Here is an 18,585-nt window from a genome sequence, read left to right as displayed (position 1 = left end):
CTTGTCTCTCTCTCTCTCTCTCAAAAAAAAATTTTTTTTAAAGAGAATATACGGGAAATAAATATGTTTTGTTGTATATAATGAACAATATCATTTCAAAACAATTTTTAAAAACCATGGTGCTTCCCTATCATCTCTGAAGTGCATTAAACTCTAACATGAACACAGTTATACAATGAATGTTAAGGTATTTCATACACTTTTTAAAATTCTCTAAATTAGTTTAAACTGAGTGTCAGCACTATTGTCAAAAATAACTCAGCATAGTACATACCAAATCTAGCAGCATAAATGTAAATAAACATTTTTTTGGTGATGATATAAAATTTAAGCCTATGACTTGCAGACAGAATCATTAATTTTAAATGTGTACAAAAATGCTTCTAAAGGAGGAATTATTTCATTATCCTAAAAGCATATCCTTTTAAGCAGAACCATTCTTTTAAACTGTCAGACCTGCACAATAAAATACGCCACGCCAAACCCCACCAATACAGATAAACTCTTGAAAATATCGATTTCGCACTGCTTTAAAAATTTTTATTTCAATGCAACTGTAACAGACCAGAGTAGGTGTGAAACCCAAAGATGTGAGCACCATATCTTATCATTGCTTCCCCTGAAGCGGAGTCACAGACACAGCAGTGAGAGCACATAGATTGATCTTTCCTACTTTTGTGACTACATGAGGAAAAGGCCTTTTTTCTAAGGTAACTAAAGTCCAATCATAACACTTTTCACTTAAAGTCAGTGTCTCAAATTGCAAACTGCAGGTGAATCACAAAACTGCTATCATGCCCATAATCCTCATATTTCTCAAGGAGATGGGCCAAAATGTTCAATTTAAAGAAAGAGTGGTATTTCACAGATGTCATGAGGCTGTTGCTTAAACAGAAAGGAAAGCCTCAAAATGCAAATGATACTCTATGGGATCTTTGGGGAGGACTAAAAGAAGGCTGAGGGATGAAATACAAAGATTATAGAAATGAGAAAACAATTAAAATGGTTTATCTATAGATGTCAGGGGTTACTAGTGCTACTGAAGATACAGTATCAATCATTCAAAAATGTTTTCTAAAAACACATTCTATTTTTTTCAGTTTTTATTTTACTTGCCGTTAGTTAGCATACAGTATTAGTATGTATAGTGATTCAACAGTTCCGTACATCACTCAGTGCTCATCACAAGTGCACGCCTTAATTCCCATCTAAATTTTAAACATAAAACGCAGAGAAAAATATCACTTCAAAAGCAGAAATCATATTCTCCCTCCCTTTCCATTATTTCACTATCCATTATTAGAGAACAGAGAGAGGAAAGTTAGATTTCAAACCAGATAAGTTCTGCAACTTACTCCTAGTTCCGAAGAATGTTTTGGTGGCCATGCACAGCGGGTCATGGGGAGGATGGTTTATGGTCAAGAAATTGGCTTACTAAAATTTGTAGCATGCAGGGGCACCTGAGTGGCTCAGTCGATTAAGCGTCTGATTTCAGCTCAGGTCATGATCTCACAGTTTGTGAGTTTGAGTCCTGCATTGGGCTCTGTGCTGACAGCTCAGAGCCTGGAGCCCGCTTCAGATTCTGTGTCTCCCTCTGTCTTCCCCTCTGCTGCTTGCACTCTGTCTCTAGCATTGTCTCAAAAATAAATAAACATCAAATAAATAAATAAATAAATAAATAAATAAATAAATAAATAAAATTGTGAGATGCAGTAAAAGATGTGTTAGGGTAAACTTACAGCATTAAATGCATATTTTAGGGAAAAAAGTATCTAAAATCAGCAATCTCATCTTCTACCTTAGAAACTAGAAAAAAAGAACAAATTAAATCTAAACCAAACAAAATGAAATAATAAACATTAGAGAATAAATCAGTGATACTGAAAACAAAAAAGAACTCAATGGGCAAAATCAATGAAACAAAAGCTGATTCTTTGTAAAGATTATCAAAATTGATAAATCTCTTGCCAAATTAACATAGGAAAAAACAGAGAAGACACAAAGTACCAATATCAGAAGTGAAAGAGGGGCCCTCACTACCAATCCTATGGAAAATAAAAGAATAAGAAAGGAATATTAAGAATCCAATGTCCACAAATTTAATAACTGAGATGAAATAGACAAATTCGTTGAAAACCACAATCTATTAAAACCCACACAAGGAGAAAAAAGCAAACTGAATATAGGCCTATATGTATTAAATGAATTAATTTAATTATTAATAACCTTCCAAACAGAAAACACCAGGCCCAAAAAGGTTCACTGGTGGCTTCTACCAAACATTTTTTAAAATTTATTTATTTAGGGGCGCCTGGGTGGCGCAGTCGGCTAAGTGTCCGACTTCAGCCAGGTCACGATCTCGCGGTCCGGGAGTTCGAGCCCCGCGTCAGGCTCTGGGCTGATGGCTCGGAGCCTGGAGCCTGTTTCTTCTGTGTCTCCCTCTCTCTCTGCCCCTCCCCCGTTCATGCTCTGTCTCTCTCTGTCCCAAAAATAAAAAAACGTTGAAAAAAATAAAATAAAATAAAATAAAATTTATTTATTTATTTTGAGAGAGAGAAAGTATGTGTGCACGTGTGTGCACATGGGTAAGTGATGAAGGGACGGACAGAAAGGGGGAGAGAGAGAGAGAGAGAGAGAGAGAGAGAGAGAGAGAGAGAGAGAATCCCAAGCAGTCTCCATGCTGTTAGCATGGAGCTCAACACAGGACTTGATCTCACAACCATGAGGTCATGACCTGAGCCAAAATCAGGAGCTGGATGCTTAACCGACGGAGCCACTGAGGCACCCCTACAAACATTTAAAGAAGAAATTTATGCTAATTCTCTAGAATCTCTTCCAGAAAGCAACAGAAGAGGAACTATCTTCTAGACTTCTAAATCATTCTATGAGAGCTGCATTATCCTAACATCAAAACAAAGACATTAACAAGAAAAAAAAAAGCTACAGACTAATATGTCTCATGAACAGAGATGCAAAAATCTTCAACAAAATATTAACAAATCAAACCTGACAATGCATAAAAAGAACTATACATGACAGTCAAGTGGGACTTATTCCAGGTACACAAGGCTAGTTCAACATTCAAAAATCAATTAGCAAACAGACCAATGAATCAAAACAGAAAGCCCAGAAATACACCCATACAGTCCATTAATCTTTGACAAAGGAGCAAAGGCAAATAAATGGAGAAAAGATACTCTTTTCCACAATGGTGTTTGAATAACTATGCACAAGCAAAAAAAAAAAAAATCTAAACCCATATCTTATGCCATTCAAAAAAATAAAATCAAAGTGGATCATAAAACTAAATATAAAATGAAAAATATAAAATATCTAGAATAATTTAAAGAAAATCTAGGTGACCTGGGGTTTGGCATTTATGTCTTAGATAACAGCCCAAAAGCATGATCCATGAAAGAAAAAAACTGATAAGTGTACTTCATAAAAATTGAAAAACTCCTGATCTGTGAAAGACACTGTTAAGAGGAAAAAACAAGCCACACACTGGGAGAAATTCTTTGCAAAATATGTCTGCTAAAGGACTGGTATCCAAAATATACAAAGAACTCGTAAAACTCAGCAAAAAGAAAACAAACAACCCAATTTAAAAATGGGCCAAAGATCTGAATAAACACCTCACCAAAGAAGAGATGCAGATGGAAAATAAGCACATGAAAAGATGCTCAGCATTGTGTGCCATTAGGGACGTGCAATTTAAAACAACAATACATTCACCACAAGATCCAGCAATCACACTTCTTGATACTTACCCAATTGTGTAGAAAACTAATACACATAGAAAAACATGCATACAAATAATTATAGCAGCTTTATTCATAATTGCCAAAACTTGGAAACAACCAAGATGTTGTTAGATAAATGCATAAACAAACTGTGGTATATCCATTCAGAAGAATATGATTCAGTAATTAAAAAACATGAGTTGGGGCGCCTGGGTGGCGCAGTCGGTTGAGCGTCCGACTTCAGCCAGGTCACGATCTCACGGTCCGTGAGTTCGAGCCCCGCGTCAGGCTCTGGGCTGATGGCTCAGAGCCTGGAGCCTGTTTCCGATTCTGTGTCTCCCTCTCTCTCTGCCCCTCCCCCGTTCATGCTCTGTCTCTCTCTGTCCCAAAAATAAATAAAAAACGTTGAAAAAAAAAAAAAAACATGAGTTGTCAGGCCACAAATGACATGGAGAAAACATAAATGCATGTTGCTAGGTGAAAGAAACCAATCTGCAAAGCTTACATGCTGAAGGCAAAACTATGGAAATGGTTAAAAAAAGAAAGAAAGAAATGCTTTCCAATGTTGCAAGAAGAATGAAGGAGAAATAAGTAGAACACAGGGAAATTTTAGAGTGGTGAAACTATTCTGCATGAATCTATAATGGTAGGTACATGCCATTGCACATTTGTCAAAAACTAATAGAATGCATAACCCTTACATAAACTATGGACTTCTATTAACAATAATACATCACTATTGGCTCATTGATTGCAACAAGTGCACCACACTAATCCAAGATGTGAATAATAGAGAAAATGGAAAAACAAGGCAGGGGGAAGCCTGTGAAAGTGTATATGGGAACTCCATGCTTTCTGCTTATTTTTTCTGTAAACCTAAAACTGCTCAAAAAAATAAAATCTGAGGTACCTGGGTGGCTCAGTCCATCAAGTATCTGACTCTTGATTTCTGCTCAGGTCATGATCCCAGGGTCATGAAATCGAGCCCCGTGTCAGGCTCTGCTCTGAGCGTGGAGCCTACTTAAGATTCTCTCTCTTCTCTCCCCCCCCCACCCCTCTCTCTCTCTCCCTCTACCCCTCTCCCCCACTCACTCTCTCTAAAATTAAAAATAAATTTAAAATAAATAAATAAACAATAAATAAATAAAATTTAGTTTAAAAACACCAAAAAAAATTTGTCGGTGCCCCTGAAGGAAGGTTTTCAACTCTAATTCAGTTTCTTTGATACCAGGTTATTCTAGTTATCTATTCCTTCTTGAATGATATTTGTAGTTATACATTTTGTATATTCCTTCTAAATTGGTGAAAGTATGGGGGAAGGCTTGTTTATAATGTTCCCTTATTATGCTTTCAGTGTCTGTAGAATTCCTAGTGATGATCTGTCCTTCTTTCCTTTCATTGGTAATTTTTCTTTTTTTTTCTGATCAGTCTGACTAGACATTTGTTTTTATTGATTTTTCTCAACCAACAACGTCTGATTTCATTGATTTTTCTCTCTTATTATCCTCAGTTTTTGGCTAACTGACTTCTGCTTACATTTCCTTTCTCTGCTTACTTTGGGTTTAGTTTGGTTTTTTTTTTTCCCTAGTTTCTTAAGGAGGAAACTGAAGTCATTAATTTGAGAACTTTCTTCTCCTCTAATAAAGACACTTTCTCCTATAAATTTTGAGACACTGTGATTTTCTTTTCATTTCATTCCAAAAAATTTCAAATTTTTCTTTTGATTAGTTGACATGCGAGTTGTTTAGAATTGTGTTTAGTTTCCAAATATTTGAAGATTTTTCAGAAGTATTTCTGCTAGATTTCTAGTATAATTCTACATAGTTGGAGAATACACTTTGTGGGACTTGAGTCATTTTAAACTTACTTAAACTTGTATTATACGGTGCATAATTTGGTATATCTTTGCAAATGTTCCATGACACTTAAAAAGAATGTGTATTCAACCCTTTTATGGAGTGTTCTTTTTTTGTTTTGTTTTGTTTTTTTTAATTTTTTTTTCAACATTTATTAATTTTTGGGACAGAGAGAGACAGAGCATGAACGGGGGAGGGGCAGAGAGAGAGGGAGACACAGAATCGGAAACAGGTTCCAGGCTCCAAGCCATCAGCCCAGAGCCTGACACGGGGCTCGAACTCACAGACCGCGAGATGGTGACCTGGCTGAAGTCAGACGCTTAACCCACTGCGCCACCCAGGCGCCCCTTTTGTTTTGTTTTTGTTTTCTGTTTTGATGATTGTGTTTTATTATTCCTACCAACTGTTGTTACACAGACTTGAGCATCCAGCGTCTATCTCCTAACTAAAGCTGATTACTTTATTTATTTTTTTGCTTTCCAGAGCAAGTTTATTTTTTATTTTCTAATATAATTTCTTATCAAATTGGCTAACATACAGTGTGTACCCTGTGCTCTTGGTTTTGGGGGTAGATTCCCGGGATTCTTCGCTTACATACAACACCCAGTGCTCATCCCAACAAGTGCCCTCCTCAATGCCCATCACCCATTTTCCCCTCTCCCCCGCCATCCATCAACCCTTAGTTCTCTGTATTTAAGACTCTCTCATGGTTTGCCTCCCTCCCTCTCTGTTTGTAACTCTTTTACCCCTTTTCTTCCCCCATGGTCTTCTGCTAACTGTCTCAAGTTCCACATATGAATAAAAACATAGGATATCTATCTTTCTGTGACTGACTCATTTCACTTAGCATAATACCTTCCAGTTCCATCCACATTGCTGCAAATGGCATGATTTCATTCTTTCTCATTGCCAAGTAGTATTCCATTGTATACATAAATCACATCTTCTTTACCCATTCGTCAGTTGATGGACATTTAGGCTCTTTCCATAATTTGGCTATTGTTGAAAGTGCTGCTATAGGGGCGCCTGGGTGGCGCAGTCGGTTAAGCGTCCGACTTCAGCCAGGTCACGATCTCGCGGTCTGTGAGTTCGAGCCCCGCGTCGGGCTCTGGGCTGATGGCTCAGAGCCTGGAGCCTGTTTCCGATTCTGTGTCTCCCTCTCTCTCTGCCCCTCCCCTGTTCATGTTCTGTCTCTCTCTGTCCCAAAAATAAATAAACGTTGAAAGTGCTGCTATAAACATTGGGTGGAGTGTTCTATAAGTGTTAATTAGATAAAGTTGCTTTTCAAGTCAACATCTCATCAATTTTCTATATAATTGTTCTAGAAATTATCCAGAGAGAAGTACTGGAATCTCCATTTTCAGTTATAGATTTGTCTATTTCTCCCTGCAGACTTGTAAGTTTTTGCTTCATGTACTTCAGTACTCTCTTCCCTGGTTAAAAAAAAAAAAAAAAAAAAAAAAAAAAAAAAAAAACATCTCAAATTGGTAAGTCTTTTCACCCTACATCATGATGAGGTGACTACACCACCTCATGAGTCACCCTACATCATGATGAGGTGACTATTCATCCTTAAGAATATTATTTTCTCTGAAATCCATTTTGTCTGACATTATCAGACACTCTATTTTGACTAGTATAAACATTATATGTATTTCAACCTTTTAGTCTATTTGTCTTGATGTTTAAAGTGGATTTCTAGAAAGTAAAATATAAATTGAGCCTTGCTTTTTTATCCAGTCTTCCAACACTTGCCTTTTAATAGGATATTCATACCATTTAAATTTAATATGGCTACTGATATAATTTAAGTCATGATATTTGCCAGCTATTTACCTCATCTTTTATTTGTTCCCTTTTTCTTCTTTTTCCAATTTCTTTTTTTTTTTTTTAAGTTTGTTTATTTTGAGAGAGAGACTGCATGAGTGGGGGAAGGAGGAGAGACAGAGGAGAGAAAGAATTCCAAGCAGGCTCCACACTGCCAGTACAGAGCCTGACATAGGGCTCGATCCCACAAACCATGAGATCATGACCTAAGCCAAAATCAAGAGTCAGATGTTCAAATGACTGAGCCATTAAGGTGCCCCTAATTTCTTTTAGGTTGAGTATTCTTATGAATTCATTTGATCTCCTGGCCTATTGGCTATAATTTTTCATTGTGATATTTTAGTGATTGTTCTAGGGTTCATATTCTACATCTTCATTTTATCACAACCCACTTTCAAATATACCGTGATATTAGAAAAACATGGTATAACAACTTTATAAAAATATACTTTAATTTCTCCTCTGTGGGTCTTTATGTTATTTTTGTTACGTTTTTACATATATATGTATATATTATAAATATAATATATATGTATTATAAACCCTACAGTACAGTTATATGGGGTTTTTTGTTTAAACAGTCAATTATAACTTTAGGAGATTTAAATAAGGAAAATATCTTATGCATTGACTGGTAGAGTTATCATTTCCAGTGTTATTTATTCCTTTGCTTGAAATTTATAAAAATTTCCAAATTTGGAAAATGTTCATCCATTATTTTTCAAGTCTTTCTCTACCCATCTCACCTTTGGGAACTACAATTACATGTATATTAAGTTACATTCAGTTGTCCCACAGCTCAATGATTTTTTTTTATTTCATTTACTCTCTTCATGTTTCATTTTCAATTATCTATTACTATGTCTTCAAATTCACTAATCTTTTCTTCTATGATATCAAATCTTCCATTAAAGCAACTCTGTATAGTTTTTTCTGATACATTATAGTTTTCACCTCTAGAAGTTTAAGTCTTTTTATATCTTCCATGTCTCTACTTAATTTTTTTTGAATTTTTGAATTATTTATTTTAGAGCTCTTTATTCCACCCTACTGAGGCAAGACCTCTCTGATCTCTCTACCCAGTGCCCCATAATCGTGAAGTTTTCTAGACTCGCTGATAGGACAGGTACTATTCCAACCTTGACTGGCTGCCACATAATGCTCCTGGTAATCCTTTTGGATGGTTTCATTCCCTAGACTCAGGTTTACTGTTTTTTCACATATATATGCTCATCAATACTCTGCTAACTACTCAAGTGGGTCCTCCTGCAATCTCAAGAGTTATTTCTTTGTACAACTCTCTCTTTTTCAGGACTCTGTTCTGTGGACTGCAGATGATTCAGCCACCTTGAACTCTCAACTCTATTTCTTCAATTCAGGGTGTCCTCTGGGTTCTACCTGAGTCTACCCACCCTATATTACAGCATGGAAATTCTTTCAAGCTACTGTAACAATCATAGGGCTCACCTGACTTATTTTCTTTTTTAAAATTTTTTTTTCAACGTTTTATTTTATTTTTGGGACAGAGAGAGACAGAGCATGAACGGGGGAGGGGCAGAGAGAGAGGGAGACACAGAATCGGAAACAGGCTCCAGGCTCTGAGCCATCAGCCCAGAGCCTGATGCGGGGCTCGAACTCACGGACCGCGAGATCGTGACCTGGCTGAAGTCGGAGGCTTAGCCGACTGCGCCACCCAGGCGCCCCACACCTGACTTATTTTCTGTCTCTCTCAGCCTTCACTGTCCTTCATGCCTGATGGCTAATGCCTTGAAAATTATTGTTTCATGTATTTTGTCCAGTTTTTTGTTTGTTGGTTTGTCTCAGGAAAGTTATCTAGTACAGATGAGACATTTTAATTCTGGAAATAAAGTTTGTTTCTGACTTAAGTGATAGTAAAAATTCCTATTTCTTAAAAGCAATCACATAAGAGAGAAGGAGTTAAGATGGTGTAGAAGTAGGGGGGACCCTGGGCATTCCTTGTCCCTCAAACACAGCTGTATTGAGGTAAGATCACTTGGAACACATAGGAAATCAATCTGTGGACTGTCAGAAGGATCTTCACAGTTGGAGGGAGACAGCTTGGCAGGTGTCAGGTACATGGAAGTGAATTGGGGAAGAGAAAAATAGCAGTGTCAGGGAAGGGAGAGAACTCTTTCCATGGAGTCCAAAACGGAGAGACAGAGGGTGGGGTGAGAAAGTGTGATACTGAGTTAATACAAGAGGAAGATGTCTCTGGACCAAGGACTGGAGAACAAGAAGTACTAAGTGTCCCAAGTTTGTTTTTTGGGTTTTTTGTTTGTTTGTTTTGTTTTGTTTTGCTTTGTGGATTTTGTTTGTTTGGGTTTGTTTTGGGTTTTTGGTTTTTTTTGGGTTTTTTTTTGGCAAATACCATATGGAGCTCAAACTCTGAGGTTTTGGATGTGTGCAACTTTCTCCAGAGCAGATCTGTGGTATCTGCTCCTGGGGAGAAGGGAACTGTCCCCTGAGTGCACAGCATGGTGTAGGGATCTCCGGGGTACACTGGAAGAGAGCATTCTCCTTTCTGGAGTACATTTGGAAGAAGGTATATTGCCTCCCCAAGGACAAAAGACCCTGCAGGTGCCAGCCAATGGCCTTTCATCAGCAGGGGACAGAGGCACACCCAGAGGGAATGTAACCTTTGCTGCTCTTAGTAGTGTGACACCATCAATTCCGTGCACTGTGCAGGTGTGTTTTTCAGGGACAGAGGACCTCACGTAGTGTGAAGAGGCTCTACTCCGGAGGAGGGGAGCAGATCCACATGCTACCAGGTTCTTTAAGACTTCAGGTTTTGAATCCCAGCTGTGTGCCAAAGAAAAAATGCAGGGTAGTTGTGATACAGGGCAAGCTGCCTGCCCTCGCTACTCTGTGAAGGCTGTCTGAATAGCAAGGGGTGAGATCCCCGGTCCAGGATGAGAGATTGGGGTGGTGCCATTTTCCCCCCAACACCAACATGGTGGGACTTCAGAGAGCTGCACAGCGGCCCCCAGTGGAGGCAGGTGACCTGCTTACACCAAATCCTGCTGCCCCCTCCCCTACGCCTGGCAACTGCTTTGCTGGGGCAAGACAGAGTCTGAGCCAGAGCAGCAGACCTGCCCCCCAGAAAACCAGCAGAGCCAGCAGCTCACAGGCACCAATTGCACTGAAAACTGAGTGCTTCAAAGTGACACCTGCAGTTTTTATTTTTTTTCTTTCTTCTTCTTCTTTTTCTTTTGGAATCCGGCTCATACTTTCTTGTTTGTTTGTTTGTTTGTTTGTTTGTTTGTTTCATTTCCTTTTCTCCTTTTTTTTGGATCCGGCTTTGTTTATACTTTCCTTTGTCTCTTCTTTTTTTCTTTTTCTTTGGATCACCCTTATAGTTTTTTGATTCTCTGTTAGGTTTTTGTTCTTTTTTTTTTTCTTTTTTTGGAATCAGGCTTCCTCCCCTGCCCTCTTTTTTCCAGGGTCACTTCAAGGAACAATAAAAGCATACATTCTTAAAGGTCCAAACACTCCCCCACTACAAGCAAGGAGGAGCTCTGCAGAGGACCGGCCAGTGGGAAAGAGCAGCCAAAATGCAACAGCAGAGTGCACACAGCATACACCAGAAACACTTCCTGAAGTGCCAGGCCTAGGACAGTGTATGACCCATTTTTAATATGGCGGTATTCTCAGGTGCAGGAAATGTAACAAGCTTTTAAAACACACAAAAGATAGAAAGTTAGCCAAAATGCCAAAATGGAGGAATTCTCCCCCATAAAAAGGTCAAGAGGAAGGAGATCACAGCCAGGGGCTTGCTCAAAACAGATATAAGCAATATATATCTGAACAAGAATTTAAAACAATGATCATAAGACTACTAGCTGGGCTTGAAAAAAGCACAGAAGACACTAGAGAAACCCTTGCTGCAGAGATTAAAGACCTAAAAACTAGTCAGAATGAGATAAAACATGCTATAACTGAGATGCAAAACCAACTGAATACAGTGACAACAAGGATTGAAGAAGCAGAGAATAGGTGATATAGAAGATAAAATTATGGAAAATAATGAAACTGAGAAAAAGAGGGAAAGGAAATTATCATATCATGAGGGGAGACTTAGAGAACTTAGTGATTCCATGAAATGAAACAATATCCATATCATAAGAATCCCAGAAGAAGAACACAGGAAAAGGGGGCAGAAAGTTTATTTGAACAAATTATAGCTGACAACTTCCCTAATTTGGGTAAGGAAATAGGCATTCAAGTCCAAGAGGCACAGGAACTCCCCCCAAAATCAATAAAAACAGGTCAACACCATAAGATAGCATAGTGAAACTTGCAAACTACAAAGATAAAGAGAGAATTCTGAAAGCAGCTAGGGACAAAAGGTCCTTAACCTACAAGGGTAGACACATAAAGTCAGCAGCAGATCTATTCACTGAAACCTGTCAGGCCAAAGGGAGTGGCAGGAAATGTTCAATGTGCTGAATGGGAAAAATATGAAGCCAAGAATTCTTTATACAGCAAGGCTGTCATCCAGAATAGGAGAGATAAAGAGTTTCCCAGACAAACAAAAACTAAAGGAGTTTGTGACCACTAAATAAGCCCTGCAAGAAGTACTAAGGGGGACTCTTTGAGTGGAGAAAAAAAAAAAAAGAAGAAGACCAAAGCAACAAAGACTACAAAGGACCAGAAAACATCACCCAGAAACACTAACTCTACAGGTAACACAATAGCACTAAATTCATTTCTTTCAATAATCACTCTAAATGTAAATGGACTAAATGCTCCAATCAAAAGGCATAGAGTTTCAGAATGGATTTTTAAAAATCCATCTATATGCTGCCTACAAGAGAATCATTTGGGACCTAAAGACACCTGCAGATTGAAAGTGAGGTGATGCAGAACCAACCATCATGCTAATGGAGGCCAAAAGAAAGCTGGAATAGCCACATTTACATCAGACACACTAGATTTTAAGCCAAAGACTATAACAAGAGATGAAGAAGGGCATTATACCATAATTAAGGGGTCTATCCATCAAGATGTAACAATTGTAAACATTTATGCCTTCAACTTGAGAGCCTCCAAATGTATAAATCAATTAATAACAAACATTAAAAAAACTCATTGATAATAATACCATAAAAATAGGAGACTTTAATACCCCACTCATAACCATGGACAGATCATCTAAGCAGAAATTCAACATGGAAACAATGGCTTTGAATGACACACTGAACCAGATGGACTTAACAGATATATTCAGAACATTTCATCCTAAAGCAGCAGAACACCCATTCTTCTCAAATGTACATGGAACATTCTCCAGAACTGATCACATACTGGGTCACAAATCAGCCCTCAATAGGTACAAAAAAGATCAAGATCATATCATGCGTATTTTCAGATCACAACTTGAAATCAACCACTAGAAAAATATTGGAAAACACTCAAATACACAGAGGTTAAAGAAGATCCTACTAAAGAACAAATGGGTTAATCAGGAACTTACAGGAGAAAAAAAAATACATCGAAGCAAATGAAAATGAAAAGATTACACTCCAAACTCTTTGGGATGCAGCAAAAGCAGTCGTAAGAGGAAAATAAATTGCAATCCAGGCCTATCTCAAGAAGCAAGAAAGGTCCCAAATACACAACCTAACCTTACACCTAAAGGAGCTAGAAGAGGAGCAGCAAATAAAGCCTAAAGCCAGCAGAAAAAAGGGAAATAATAAAGTTTAGGACAGAAATAAATGATGTCGAAACAAACATACAGAAACAGTAGAACATATCAATGAAACTAAATGCTGATTCTTTGAAAGAATAAACAAAATAGATATATCCCTAACCAGACTTATCAAAGAGAGAGAGAGAGAAAAACCAAAATAGATAAAATCACAGATGAACAAACAAATCTAGAGGAGAAAACAGACCAGATGGCTTCTCAGGCGAATTGTATCAGACATTTAAAGCAGAAGTAATACCTATTTTTCTCAAACTGTCCCAAAGAAAAGAAATGGAAGGAAACATTTCCAAACTTATTATATGAAGCCAGCATTACCTTGATTCCAAAACCAGACAAAGACCCCACTAAAAAGGAGAATTACAGGCCAATATCCCTGATGAACCTTGATGTAAAAATTCTCAACAAGACACAAGCAAATCAAATTCAACAATACATTAAAAGAATTATCCCCCATAATCAAGTGGGACTTATTCCTGGGCTGCAGGGCTGGTTCAATGTTTGCAAATCAATCAACACAATACGTCACATTAATAAAAGAAAGGATAAGAACCATATGATCCTGTCAATAGGTGCAGAAAAAGCATCTGACAAAATACAGCATTCTTTCTTGACAAAAGCCCTCAGAAAAAGAAGGATAGAAGGAACATAACTGGGGCACCTGGGTGGCTCAGTCAGTTAAGTGTCCGACTTCGGTTCAGGTCATGATCTCGCGGTTCATGAGTTCAAGCCCCGCATCAGGCTGTGTGCTGACAGCTCAGAGCCTGGAGCCTGCTTCAGATTCTGCGTCTCCCTTTCTCTTTGTCCCCACCCACACCCTGCTTGCACTCTGTCTCTCTCTCTCAAAAATAAATAGACATCAGAAAAAAAAACTTAAGGGGCGCCTGGGTGGCGCAGTCGGTTAAGCGTCCGACTTCAGCTAGGTCACGATCTCGCGGTCCGTGAGTTCGAGCCCCGCGTCGGGCTCTGGGCTGATGGCTCGGAGCCTGGAGCCTGTTTCCGATTCTGTGTCTCCCTCTCTCTCTGCCCCTCCCCCGTTCATGCTCTGTCTCTCTCTGTCCCAAAAATAAATAAACGTTGAAAAAAAAAAATTTTTTAAGAAAAAAAAACTTAAAAAAAAAGAAGGAACATACCTCAACATCCTAAAGGCCATATATGAAATACCCACAGCTAATATTATCCTTAATGGAGAAAGACTGAGAGCTTTCCCCCTGAGATCAGGAATACGACAAGGATGTCCCCTCTCACCACTGTGTTCAACATAGTACTGGAAGTCCTAGCCTCAGCAATCAGACAACAAAAAGAAATAAAAAGCATACAAATTGCCAAGGAAGAAGTCAAACTTTTACTCTTTGAAGATGACATGACACTCTACATGGAAAACCTGAAAGCCTCCACCAAAATACCCTGCTGTATCTAATACGTGAATTCAGCAATGTCACAGGATATAAAATCAATGCACAGAAATCAGTTGCATTTCTATACATCAATAATGAATCATCAGAAAGAGAAATCAAGGAATCAATCCCATTTACAACTGCACCAAAATCCATAAGATACCTAGAGATAAACCTAACCAACGAGGTAAAAGATCTATACGCTGAAAACTATAGAAAGCTTATGAAAGATACTAAAGAAGACACAAAGGAAAAGCATTCCATGCTCATGGATTGGAAGAACAAATATTGTTAAAATGGCAATACTAACCAAATCAGCAATTCCTACCAAAAAAACACCAGCATTCTTCACGGATCTAGAATAAACAATTCTAAGATGCGTATGGAACCAGAAAAAAAACCTGAATAGCCAAAGTGAGGTTGAAAAAGAAAACCAAAGCCAGAGGCATCACAATTCTGGACTTTAGCCTGTATTACAAAGAAAGCTGTATCATCAAGATAGTGTGGTATTGGCACAAAAACAGACACATAGATGAGTGGAACAGAATAGAAAACCCAGAAATGGACCCATAAACGTACGGCCAACTAATCTTTGACAAAGCAGGAAAGAATATCCAGGGGAAAAAAGAGCCTCTTTGGCAAATGGTGTTGGGAAAACTGGACAGTGGCATGCAGAAGAATGAACCTGGACCACTTTCTTACACCATACCCAAAAATAAACTCAAAATGGATGAAAGACCTCAATGTAAGACAGGAAGCCATCAAAATCCTCGAGGAGAAAGCAGGCAAAAACCTCTTTGACCTTGGCTGCAGCAACTTCTTACTCAACACATCTCCAGAAGCAAGGGCAACAAAAGCAAAAATGAACTATTGGGACTTCATCAACATAAAAAGCTCCTGCACAGTGAAGGAAACATTCAACAAAACTAAAAGTCAACCAACAGAATGGGAGAAGATATGTGCAAATGATGTATCAGATAAAGGATTAGTAATCAAAATCTGTAAAGAACTTATCAAACTCCACACCCAAAAAGACAAATAATCCAGTGAAGAGATGGGCAGAAGACATGAAAAGACATTTTTCCAAAGGAGACATCCAAATGGCTAACAGACACATGAAGAGATGCTCAACATCCCTCTTCACCAGAGAATCACAAATCAAAACCACAATGAGATACCACCTTACACCGGTCAGAATGGCTAAAAATAACTCAGGATGTGGGGGGTGAGGATGCAGAGAAAGGAGAACATTTTTGCACTGTTGGTAGGAATGAAAAGTGCTTCAGCCACTCTAGAAACCAGTATGGAGGTTCCTCAAAAAATTAAAAATAGAATCACCCTACAACCCAGCAATTGCACTACTAGATATTTATCCAAGGGATACAAAAATGCTGATTCAAAGGGGCACATGCACCCCACTGTTTATAGCAGTACAATCAACAATAGCCAAATTATTGAAAGAGCCTAAATGTCCATCGACTGATGGATGGATAAAGAAAATGTGGTATGTATATAAATGGAATATTCCTTGGTGATGAAATAAATGAAATCTTTCCATTTTCAACAATGTGGATGGAACAAGAGTGTATAATACTAAGCGAAATAAGTCAGAGAAAGACAAGTATCATATGATTTCACTCATGTGGAATTTAAGAAACAAAACAGATGAATACAGGGGAAGGGAAGGAAAGATAAGATAAAAACAGAGGGGGAGGCAAACCATAAATCCAGAGAACAAACTGAGGGTTGCTGGAGGAGGGTTGGGTCGGGGGATGGGCTAAATGGGTGATGGGCATTAAGGAGGGCACTTGGGATGAGCACTGGGTGTTATATGTAAGTGACGAATCACTAAATTCTATTACTAAAACCAATACTACACTATATTTTAACTAACTTGTATTGAAGGGAGGAAGGGAGGAAGGGAGGGAGGGAGGGAGGAAGGAAGGAAGGAAGGTGGAGAGTAATCAGATAAGAGTTCCCAGTTTTTAATCAGCAGAAGACAAATGAGACCAAATAAATGCAGAGAAACTCCTAAGAAAAAAAAATAAAATTACCTTCTCATTGCATCCCATAAGTCATTCTGTTCATTGTACCACTTATTCAACAACTGGAAAAATTTCAATGACCCTGAATACAGGATTGCTCGTTCATGCCATCCTTTACTGCTATTAACTGCAACCTCCCTATATTCAACTATAATTGTAAAGCTTTCTCTCAGAATGAGGCATTTACTTTCTCCTTGTAAAGTTTTCCAGTCAACGTTTTCTGCCCATCAGCTGTCACTGGAACTTAAAGGAAACCTGCTACACCCTGGTCATATTTATTGCTCCCACAAAAGAATTTGATAATGGAATCAAGCCCCTGTAAGTTGTTTCTGCAGGGTCACAGATAGGGGAATCTGTACAATATTGCCAAATTGGATTTTCGTGCTCCACACAATGTATTTGATATTCCTCTGACATAAACCTATCTGGTCTGTGTCTCTGACTACATGGGACCCCTGAATACAAGATTTCAGGCAGAGCGTTTTTTTGGTATTGCAGCAATAAAATGTTTCCAAAGGCAAAAAGAAACATTTATTGGTAGGCTCATGATTGTATCAAAGGGGATCCTTGAGTTCTTACTTTGTTTCTAGATATTTTAGAATTTTTAATGCACTTAAGGCAGATTAGAAATGTTTAAACACTTGATGCTTCAATTAAAATATGTATTTAATATCTATTTAGTGATGGGCACTGTACTGTGCAGTGAGAATATAGAAATGAAGTAAATCAGCTGTGCTGTTAAGATGCTTATAGTCTGCAGTGAGTCTTATGGTTATATTGGCAAATAAGTGTGAAACTGTAAAGATCTGTTTTGTTTCCACAAAAGATCATACCCAAAATGAGCTATTATGGAATTTTAAGATTATAGAATAATAATAATAATAATAATAATAATAATTAATTGTAGAATAAGAAGATCACAGAGATAGAGCTCACTTATCATCATTCCTCTTAGATTCTACCAAGCAGGGGTGCCTGGGTGGCTCAGTTGGTTAAGCACCAGACTTTAGCTCAGGCTCAGGTCATGATCTCACAGTTTGTGAGTTCAAGCCCTGCCTCAGGTTCTTTGCTGATAGCTCAGAGCCTGGAGTCTGCTTTGGATTCTGTCTGTCTGTCTGTCTCTCTCTCTCAAAAATAAATAAACATTAAAGAAAGGAAAAAAAACTCTACCGAGCAAATGTTCCACACAGTCTTCCACAGAAAAATGATATCAGACCACAACCCTGGCAAACTATGGCCCAAATCCCACCTGCCTTCTCTTTTTATAAATAAAGATTTATTGGAACATGGCCATGTTCACTCATTTACACTATTGTTTAAGGCTGTATTAGCCTACCACTCAAAGTTGAGTAGCTGCAACAGAGGTCACATGGTCCCCAAACCAAACATATTTACTCTCTGACCCTTTATAGACAAAGTTTGCTAACTCCTTCATCAGATGGTTAACTTGTCAGTCCTCTATCTAAACTAAGATTAACACTCAGCCGCTTTGAAATCTGCAATAAAGAAAATTACACAACCCATTAACCAATTTTACATTCAAGAGTTTGACCACTGCTTTCTTTACACTTAGCCCATGTCTCCTTTGTTTGCTTGTATAATACCGATTGCCTTTATTCCACCCTCGGTGGAGATACAGAACACCTGACCATTAAACTCCTCATTAGAGTCCTCTATATATTTTTGTATATGTCACCTTTTCCCCCAAAAAGCAAAACTTTTCAAGGTTCTTAGAGCCCTCATAATGCAAATGGCACAGTGAAAACCTTGAATCCAGTTCCATCCGCTATGTGACTCCCCACATGCATGCTGATCTGTCAGTCTGTTTCTTTGTGTTACCCTGAAGTGGTGAATGCCATCAAATTATCAACTATCTCTACTACTACCTTCTTGAGAAGTTTTCTTGTAGTCTCTTTGTAAAAAGGGAACCATTATCTCAACATTAATTTCTCGCATTCTGCTTTTCTATCTTCATCTTTTGCCAATAACATA

General features: G+C 38.2%; 1 long non-coding RNA gene across 1 annotated transcript; it reads right to left on the bottom strand.

The window, feature by feature from the left end:
• Positions 1 to 11,578: 11,578 nt before the first annotated feature.
• On the bottom strand, positions 11,579 to 18,071 carry LOC115519270. Its single transcript, XR_003970447.1, has 3 exons — positions 18,062 to 18,071; positions 12,967 to 12,974; positions 11,579 to 11,687 (listed from the first exon to the last, which is right to left on the bottom strand). It is a non-coding gene; the product is annotated as an uncharacterized LOC115519270 (long non-coding RNA).
• Between the last annotated feature and the right edge of the window lie 514 nt (positions 18,072 to 18,585).

The sequence above is a fragment of the Lynx canadensis genome, chromosome B4 (assembly GCF_007474595.2).
Source record: "Lynx canadensis isolate LIC74 chromosome B4, mLynCan4.pri.v2, whole genome shotgun sequence".
Lineage (NCBI taxonomy): Eukaryota > Metazoa > Chordata > Mammalia > Carnivora > Felidae > Lynx > Lynx canadensis.
Note: the sequence above shows the minus strand (reverse complement) of the source record. Positions and strands in the feature narration are given on the sequence as shown.